This window comes from Cervus elaphus, chromosome 27 (assembly GCF_910594005.1).
Source record: "Cervus elaphus chromosome 27, mCerEla1.1, whole genome shotgun sequence".
NCBI lineage: Eukaryota > Metazoa > Chordata > Mammalia > Artiodactyla > Cervidae > Cervus > Cervus elaphus.
The window spans coordinates 17,071,588-17,082,054 of record NC_057841.1 but is presented as its reverse complement, the minus strand read 5'-3'; the positions used below and the strand labels follow the sequence as shown (position 1 = coordinate 17,082,054).

The 10,467-nt window shown below is 36.5% G+C and overlaps 1 non-coding gene across 1 annotated transcript; it reads right to left on the bottom strand.

Moving 5' to 3' along the window:
- Positions 1-10,090: 10,090 nt before the first annotated feature.
- Positions 10,091-10,197, bottom strand: LOC122685117. The gene has a single exon (XR_006338282.1). It is a non-coding gene; the product is annotated as a U6 spliceosomal RNA (small nuclear RNA).
- Positions 10,198-10,467: the final 270 nt, after the last annotated feature.

Here is a 10,467-nt window from a genome sequence, read left to right as displayed (position 1 = left end):
GATGAGTTTAAAGTATATCAAACTACTTTATTAACTCTAAATCAGTGCTGCTAAAAAAGATGCTGATAGTAAGAACTCCCTGCTGAAGTTTCATTTTGGTTTTGGTTTGTTGTTGTTTGTTCTTAAAACATAGTATGGTCCTATCAGAAGTCTACTGAGACAGAAATTTCAAGAGTAGGGCTTGTTAATCTATCTTTCTAAAAACCCAAGTTCCCCAGCTTTCTACTTTGAGATGTTCTATCTTAAGATTCTTTGCTCCAACTCTATCAAATAAGTATTGTATATTTTAAAAATTATATTCCCTTATATAAACAGCTCCATGGATTCAAGACAGTATCAAATAGAATTTGACACACAAAACTATTTAGTTTAAAAGTTTCCAATTGGTAGTTCTATTGGTGTAGCATAAGCCTTGATAAAGAGTTAGGCTGCCCACAACTACACCCTCCGTTTGTTTTAGAGATCTTGGTTGATTTTGATAACTAACCATTTGGACCACTTTTTTTTTTCTCTTCCTGAACTTTAAATATCCACTCTTTTGTTGTTTGAATATTTATTAATTGAACATGGTTGGTTTATAGTACAACATTAGTTTCAGATGTACAAAATGGCAATTCTGTATTTTTACAGACTGTGTTCCATTACAAGTTATTACATGATATAGGCTATAATTCTCTGAGCTATATAACATATTCTCATTGCTTATCTATTTTATACATAGTAGACTATCTCCATTCATACCCCCAGAACTAGTCCAACCACATTTGTTATGCATAGGCTAAGACTTGTGCAAAACAGTGAAGTAACACAACTCTATAAAAATTCTGCTTATTTAACTTTTATGCACAGCATGTCATGTGAAATGCTGGTCTGGAGGGATCACAAGCTGGAATCAAGCTTGACAGGAGAAATATGCACATATTCATGGCAGAAAATTAAGAGAAACTAAAGAACTCCTTGATGAGGGTGAAAGAGGAGAGTGAAAAAGATAGCTTGAAACTCAACATTAAAAAAAAAAAAAAACAAGATCATGGCATCTGGTCCCATCAACTCAAGGCAAATAGAAGAGAAAAGGTGGAAGCAGTGACATATTTGGCTTTCTTAGGCTCAAAAACACTGAGGACAGTGACTGTAGCCATGAAAGTAAAAGCGCTTTTGAGAGAGTCATTTCCTTGGAAGGTTGATAGGAAGTCTAGGGGTCCCCATGGAAAGAGGGGTCTGGAATTCTCAAGGAGGAAGAAAGGACAAACTTTTTTTTTTTCCCTTCTACATTCCTCAGGATTATATAACAATAATGTATCCTGCTTGAGGACGGTCTCTGGAAAAAACCTTCTAGCTAATTCTGTTATCTCAAAATGTAAATTATGGGAGTAGGTCTGGTGAGGTCTTTACAACCTCCAGACATTCTTTTGATTCACTGTAATAAATAATTTGAGAGTATATAATTACATTTCTAAGACTAGCAAGGGGGTACTCTTTCTGCCCCCTTCTGATATATATGTCAGAAGCTTCCTCTCTCCCTTTTATACTTTAATAAACTCTATTGCATAAAAGCTCTGAGTGATCAAGCCTCCTCTCTGGCCCTGGATTGAATTCTTCTCTTCTGGAGGCCAAGAATCCCAGTGTCTTTTCGTGGGTTCAGCAACAACCTTTCACTTTCTCCTTGAAAGGAGAACTATGACAACCTAGACAGCATATTAAAAAGTAGAGATATCACTTGGCTGACAATGATGGGTATAGTCAAAGCTGTGGTTTTTCCAGTAGTCATGCACACATATAAGAGTTGGACTATAAAGAAGGCTGAGTGCCAAAGAATTTATGCTTTTAAATTGTGCTGGAAAGCATTCTTGAGAGTCCCTTGGACAACAAGGAGATCAAACCAGTCACTTCTAAAGGAAATCAACCCTGAATATACATTGGAAGGACTTTTGCTGAAGATGAAGCTCCAATACTTTGGCCACCTGATGCAAAGAACTGACTCATTGGAAAAGACCTTGAGGCTGGGAAAGACTGAAGGCAAATGGAGAAAGGGGCAACAGAGGGCAAGATGGCTAGAGAGCATCACTGAGTCAGTGGACATTAATCTGAGCAAACTTTGGGAGATAATGGAGGACAGAGGAGCCTGACAGGCTACAGGCAATGGGGTCACAAAGAGTCAGATACAACTTAACAACTGAACAACAACAATAGAAACTCTAACACCAAACCTACAGGATAATTTTAGAAAAATATTAAGCTTATCTTTAGAATTTACTATCCTCTTGAGCATCCTTCCTTTTTAACTACATTTACACTCACATAGGAACCAGAATTGTGCAAGTTTCAAGGTTGGATTTACACTCATTCACCTCAGTTTGTAGTATATTAATATAGTATGCCTCTTAAATACCTTAAATAATGTTAAGTAATATGTCAGCATATTCCAAAATGGACATTTCAAAGAGGTAATATTGAAGCTTAAAGAATGAATAGTACAAGCATAAACATTTATAGCTGAATGTCTATTTAAGGAAAGGCACTATTTCTCTGGAACTTGTTATGCCAATGTGTTTAGAAAATCTCTTTTCTACCTGTTGGGAAAATAGATCTCAACCAGTCTACAAGAAACTACTGAGGGAACAATAGTAGCAGAGGTCCCAAGTTAGTCTCTCAGTAAGTCAACTGATTTTTCTACTTCTCATCTGTTATGCATGAGGGTGATGAATTAAGCACCTGGAAAAAAGTACTGGGGAAAAAAAAAGATCCATATTGACCAAATTATGTCTGATTTTAACATTGGTGTTTGAAATTTCTCTCTTTATTTTTTTTTAACTGCCTTTTCTGAGATATGTGGATAAATGAAAATGACCAGAGTTGTTAAATGACTGAATGATATCACAATACAAGTAAGATATCTTGGGTTGTACAAAATTATATAATCTTAAAAATATTAGAAAAAATTAATTACGCATGATAAGAGTTAAGTTAGGTTGGAACCTTGATCTGCTGCCAGTCCTACCTCATGCAGCACGGTTTGCACACTGCCCGTCTATAATTTTTTCAGTACACATATTTCTATGATAATTAATGTGATAAAATTATTAACATGTTTTTTTTCCATATTTTATAGCAAATCCACTATCACTTTCAAGCAAAAATCTGGTCCACAGTTCTTGGAATGACTAGTTTTTCTTATTTCAGTAATGAAAAGGCCAACTAACATGATGTTTGAATTTTCTTTTTTGTGTCACTAAAAGTTTTATTATTTATACTAACAATAGTGAAATGCTTTTTACTATTTTTTCCCCACAAAATATATCTTCAGAAAGAATTATAATGTTTACAACTCTCTGTCTCTAAACAAACATGACTGTCCCTATGGCTGGCTATTGGGAGTAATTAAACAAATTGTGTTGTCCACATAGTTCAAAAGGCGGAATGCATAGAATGAGTAATTCCCTTTGATACGAATGTGGCATCTGAATGCAGAGTCCCAAAGAATAGCAAGGAGAGATAGGAAAGGCTTCTTATGTGAACAGTGATGGGAAAAATAAAAAATAAAAAAAAAGGAAAACAATAGAATGGGGAAGACTAAGGATCTCTTGAAGAAAATTAGAACTACCAAGGGAGCACTTCATTCAAAGATGGCTGCAATAAAGGGCAGAAGTGGTAAGGAACTAACAGTAGCAGAAGAGATTAAGAAAAGGTGGAAAGAAAACACAGAAGAACTGTACCAAAAAAAAAAGTCTTAATGACCTGGATAACCACAGTGGTGTAATCACTCACCTAGAGCCAGACATCCTGGAAAGCAAAGTCAAGTGGGCCCTAGGAAGCATCACTATGGACAAAGGTAGTGGAGGTGATGGAATTCCAGGTGAACTGTTTCAAATCCTAAAAGATGATGCTGTGAGCGTGCTGCACTCACTATCCTCATGTGGCTTGTACAACTGGCTCTCACTGGGGCAAGCCCAAGTCCTCCAGGGCAGTCTCAGGGCAAACCCCTGGGGGATGGCTCACAGGCAGAGGTAAATTGTGGAGATAAAGGCACAGTTGAAACCCAGGGGCAGGGTGGCTAATGAGCAGGACCTAAAACCTTCCCACTGGCTGTACAAGCTGCACAGTAAATCCACATGATCTACTTGCAGACTCTGTGTCTATAGAATATATGAAAGGATACTGAAAGCTCCCACAACAGAAAGTGCACCAGTTCTGACAGCTATGGACACTGGAAACAAGAACACACAGGAGCAGGACCAGGTTAGAGCCTGAGCTGCCCCTACAGCAGGTCCAGAGACCAGCACAATATTGGAGGACAACCTCGGGAGGCAAGGTGGACTGTGACTCCCAGCAAGGGAAAGTATGCTGATAGCAGAGACTCAAGAAAAATATTTCTTATTCTTATATTATGACTTGTTCTATAGATGCTTCTGGATTTTTTTTCTTTATTTTCCTCCCTTTTCTCTCCCCCTTTTTTCTTCTTCTGTTGTTGTAGGTGTCAGTTTTATTAGTAGTATTAAATTTATTTGAACTTTAAAAAAATTTGTTTTTAATCATACTCTTTATTTGCTATTTGCTTCTGCATGTAAGCTGGTCTTTTGTGGTCTGTGGGGTTTTCTTGCTTTTTTCTTTTCTTTTTTCAATTTTAATTAAAAAATATTTCAAATTTATTATAATTTTTTCTACATTTACTCTTTTGTTTGCTTTTCCTACTGTTTTATTCCTGTTGCAATTAGTCTTTAATATTTATAAATCTTCTTTATCCACCTCTATTTACTATGCATTTCTATTCTTTCTTTTTCTAATAATATTTGTTAGTTTCTTTGTTTTTGTTGCTTTATTCCCCAGTTGGCACCTTGCTTTAGTTTTGATTTCCAGTTTGTGCTTTAGTTAGTTTTGTCTTAACTGGTAGATATCATTTTTTGTTTTCTTTGTTCCTCAGTTCAATCTATTGTACTTTTCTTTGGGGGGGGAGGCTGTTTTGGGTTTGTTTATGGATATATATATATTTGTGTATATTCCATTATTTTGTTTATTAATTGCCTGATTTTGTAATTGCAATTTGTCTGGGATGCATCTTTTCTCATTTTTCTATATTTGTTTTAATCCCATTTAATGCCATAACAAACCACTGGTGGAATCTCCATTCCCCAGCCAGAGATCAAAAGCCTAGACTACGGCAGAAATCCTAATCCTAGAGACTACCAAATAGTGGGAACTCCCACAGAGGCAATCACTGTATACAAGATCCAGCATGACCAAACTGCCAGTAGCATCCTGTGCAGGATTTCTAACCCAAATAACAAACCAAAATACAAACCCAGTTATCAGCAGACAAGATTACCACCTACCACCACACTAAGCCCTGCCTATCTGCAGAAAAAATAAAATAAAATAAAACAACTCATCTCCCACCAGGACACAAACACAAGCCACACCCTATATGAAGCTTACACAAACCACTGGACACACCAAAAGGAAGAAAGAATTCAACCTTGAAGCCTGGGAAAAGGAGACCTCAAACACAGTAAGTTTAAAAAAATATATAATGAAAAGGCAGAGAAATACTGTGCAAATGAAGGAACACACAAGTCCAAATAAATGAAGAGGGAATATGCAAACTATCTGAAAAAGAATTCAGAAAAATGATAGTAAAAATGATCAAAAACCTCCAAAATAGAGTGGAGAAAATGCAGGATTCAACTAATAAAGACCTAGAAGAAATAAAGAATAAACATACAGAGACAAATAACACAATTGCTGAAATTTAAAGTATTCCAGAAGGAATCAATAGAAGAATATCTGAAAGAGAAGAATGGATAAGTAAGCTGAAAGATAGAATAGTATAAATAACTGCTGAAGAGCAGAATAAAGTAAAAAGAATGAAAATAACTGAGGACAGTCTCAGAGACCTCTGGGACAATATCAAATGCACCAACATTTGAATATAGAGGTCCAAGAAGAAGAAGAGAAAAAGAAAATGAATGAGAAAAAATTTGGAAGAGAGATAATAGTTGAAATTTTCCCCAACAAGGGAAAGGAAATAGTCAATCAAGCCCAAGAAGCAGAGTCCCATATAGGATAAACCCAAGGAAAAACATGCCAAGACATATACTAATCAAATAAAAAAGATTAAAAACACAAAGAAAGAATACTAAAAACAATAAGGGAAAAGCAACAGTAACATACAAGGGAAACCCTATACATTTAACAGCTGATCTTTCAGCAGAAATTCTGCAGGCCCAAAGGGAATGACAGGATATATTTAAAGTACTGAAAGGGAAAAATCTACAAGCAAGATTACTCCACCCAGTAAGGATGTCATTCAAAATTGATGGACAAATAAAAAAATTTACAGACAAGCAAAAGTTATGAGAATTCAGTACCACCAAACCAACTTTACAACAAATGTTAAAGGGACTTATGTAGTCAGGAAATACAAGAGAAGATAAAGATCCACAGAAACAAACTCCAAACACTTAAGAAAATGGCAATAGGAACATATATATCAATAATTAGTTCCTGTAAATGGATTAAATACTCCAAACAAAAGATACAGACTGACTGAATGGATACAAAAACAAAACACGTATGCATGCTGTCTACAAGAAACCCACTTCAGAATTAAAGACACATATAGACAGAAAGTGAGAGGATGAAAAAATGCATTTCTGTGCAAATGGAAATCAAAAGAAAGCTGGGGTATCAATCCTCATATCAGACAAAATAGATCTTAAAAAATATTACAAGAGATAAGAAAGGACACTGCATAATGATAAAGGGATCAATCCAAGAGGAAGATATAACTGTAGGTATCTATGCATCCAACATAGAAGCACCTCAATACATAAGACAAACACTAGCAGACATAAAAGGAGAAACTGGCAGTAACACAGTAATAGTAGACCTTAACACCCCACTTACACCAATGGACAGATAATAAAAATAGAAAATTAATAAGTAAACACAAGACTTAAATGACATATTAGAGCAGATGGATCTCATTGATATATATATAGGACTTTCTATCCAAAAGCAGAATACACTTTCTTCTCAAGTGCACATGGAACCTTCTTTTGAATAGACCACACTTTGGGTCACAAATCAAATCTTGGTAAATTGCGGAAAATTGAAATCATATAAGCATCTTTTCTAACTACAATGCTATGAGACTAAATATCAACTACAAGAAAAAAATAAAACTGTAAAACAAACACACATGTGGAGATTAAACAATATGTTTCTAAATAAAGGACAGGTGACTGAAGACATCAAAAATGAAATAAAAAGATTACCAGAAAGAGATGACAATGAAAACAAAACAACTCAAAACCAATGTGATGTAACAAAATCAGTTCCAAGAGGAAAGTTTATAGCAATCCAATCCTACCTCAAGATACAAGTTCAGTTCAACTCAGTCATGCACAACACTTTGTGACCCCATGAACTTCAGCACATCAGGCTTTCCTGTCCATCACCAACTCCTGGAGATTGCTCAAACACATGTCCATTGAATCAGTGATGCCATCCAACCATCTTATCCTCTGTCGCACACTTATCTTCCTGCCTTCAATCTTTCCCAGCATCAGGGTTTTTCCAAATGAGTCAGTTCTTCACAAAAGGTGGTCAAAGTATTGGAGTTTCAGCTTCAGCATTAGTCCTTTCAGTGAATATTCAGGACTGATTTCCTTTAGGATTGACTGTATCTCCTTGTAGTCCAAGGGACTCTCAAGAGTCTTCTCCAAAACTACAGTTCAAAAGCATCAATTCTTTGGCTCTCAGGTTTCATTATAGTCCAAATCTCACATCCATACATGACTACTGGAAAAACCACAGCTTTGACTAGATGGACATTTGTTGGCAAAGTAATGTTTTTGCTTTTTTTTTTTTTCAGGCTCGTGCTGATTGGTCCATTTTTTTTTTTTTTTTCCAGTGGGTTTTATCATACATTGATATGAATCAGCCATGGATTTACATGTATTCCCAATCCCGATCCCCCCTCCCACCTCCCTCAACACCCGATTCCTCTGGGTCTTCCCAGTGCACCAGGCCCGAGCACTTGTCTCATGCATCCCACCTGGGCTGGTGATCTGTTTCACCATAGATAGTATACATGCTGTTCTTTTGAAATATCCCACCCTCACCTTCTCCCACAAAGTTCAAAAGTCTGTTCTGTATTTCTGTGTCTCTTTTTCTGTTTTGCATATAGGGTTATCGTTACCATCTTTCTAAATTCCATATATATGTGTTAGTATGCTGTAATGTTCTTTATCTTTCTGGCTTACTTCACTCTGTATAATGGGCTCCAGTTTCATCCATCTCATTAGAACTGGTTCAAATGAATTCTTTTTAATGGCTGAGTAATATTCCATGGTGTATATGTACCATAGCTTCCTTATCCATTCATCTGCTGATGGGCATCTAGGTTGCTTCCATGTCCTGGCTATTATAAACAGTGCTGCGATGAACATTGGGGTGCACTTGTCTCTTTCAGATCTGGTTTCCTCAGTGTGTATGCCCAGAAGTGGGATTGCTGGGTCATATGGCAGTTCTATTTCCAGTTTTTTAAGAAATCTCCACACTGTTTTCCATAGCGGCTGTACTAGTTTGCATTCCCACCAACAGTGTAAGAGGGTTCCCTTTTCTCCACACCCTCTCCAGCATTTATTGCTTGTAGACTTTTGGATAGCAGCCATCCTGACTGGCATGTAATGGTACCTCATTGTGGTTTTGATTTGCATTTCTCTGATAATGAGTGATGTTGAGCATCTTTTCATGTGTTTGTTAGCCATCTGTATGTCTTCTTTGGAGAAATGTCTGTTTAGTTCTTTGGCCCATTTTTTGATTGGGTCATTTATTTTTCTGGAATTGAGCTGCAGGAGTTGCTTGTATATTTTTGAGATTAATCCATTGTCTGTTGCTTCATTTGCTATTACTTTCTCCCAATCTGAGGGCTTTCTTTTCACCTTGCTTATAGTTTCCTTTGTTGTGCAAAAGCTTTTAAGTTTCATTAGGTCCCATTTGTTTAGTTTTGCTTTTATTTCCAATATTCTGGGAGGTGGGTCATAGAGGATCTTGCTGTGATTTATGTCGGAGAGTGTTTTGCCTATGTTCTCCTCTAGGAGTTTTATAGTTTCTGGTCTTACATTTAGATCTTTCATCCATTTTGAGTTTATTTTTGTGTATGGTGTTAGAAAGTGTTCTAGTTTCATTCTTTTACAAGCGGTTGACCAGCTTTCCCAGCACCACTTGTTAAAGAGGTTGTCTTTTTTCCATTGTATATCCTTGCCTCCTTTGTCAAAGATAAGGTGTCCATAGGTTCGTGGATTTATCTCTGGGCTTTCTATTCTGTTCCATTGATCTATATTTCTGTCTTTGTGCCAGTACCATACTGTCTTGATGACTGTGGCTTTGTAGTAGAGTCTGAAGTCAGGCAGGTTGATTCCTCCAGTTCCATTCTTCTTTCTCAGGATTACTTTGGCTATTCGAGGTTTTTTGTATTTCCATACAAATTGTGAAATTCTTTGGTCTAGTTCTGTGAAAAATACCGTTGGTAGCTTGATAGGGATTGCATTGAATCTATAGACTGCTTTGGGTAGAATAGCCATTTTGACAATATTGATTCTTCCAATCCATGAACACGGTATGTTTCTCCATCTGTTTGTGTCCTCTTTGATTTCTTTCATCAGTGTTTTATAGTTTTCTATGTATAGGTCCTTTGTTTCTTTAGGTAGATATACTCCTAAGTATTTTATTCTTTGTGTTGCAATGGTGAATGGTATTGTTTCCTTAATTTCTCTTTCTGTTTTTTCATTGTTAGTATATAGGAATGCAAGGGATTTCTGTGTGTTAATTTTATATCCTGCAACTTTACTATATTCATTGATTAGCTCTAGTAATTTTCTGGTAGAGTCTTTAGGGTTTTCTATATAGAGGATCATGTCATCTGCAAACAGTGAGAGTTTTACTTCTTCTTTTCCTATCTGGATTCCTTTTACTTCTTTTTCTGCTCTGATTGCTGTGGCCAGAACTTCCAACACTATGTTGAATAGTAGTGGTGAGAGTGGGCACCCTTGTCTTGTTCCTGATTTCAGGGGAAATGCCTTCAATTTTTAAAAATATGGAACACTTCACGAATTTGCGTGTCATCCTTGCGCAGGGGCCATGCTAATCTTCTCTGTATCGTTCCAATTTTAGTATATGTGCTGCCGAAGCGAGCACTGTTTTTGCTTTTTAATATGCTGTCTGGGTTGGCCATAGCTTTTCTTCCAAGGAGCAAGCATCTTTTAATTTCATGGCTGCAGTCACCATCTGCAGTAATTTTGGAGTCCAAAAAAATAAAGTCTCTCACTGTTTCCATCGTTTCCCTATCTATTTGCCATGAAGTGGCAGGACCAGATTCCACAATCTTAGTTTTCTGAATGTTGAGTTTTAAGCCAACTTTTTCACTCTCCTCTTTCACTTTCATCTCTTTAGTTCTTCTTTGCTTTC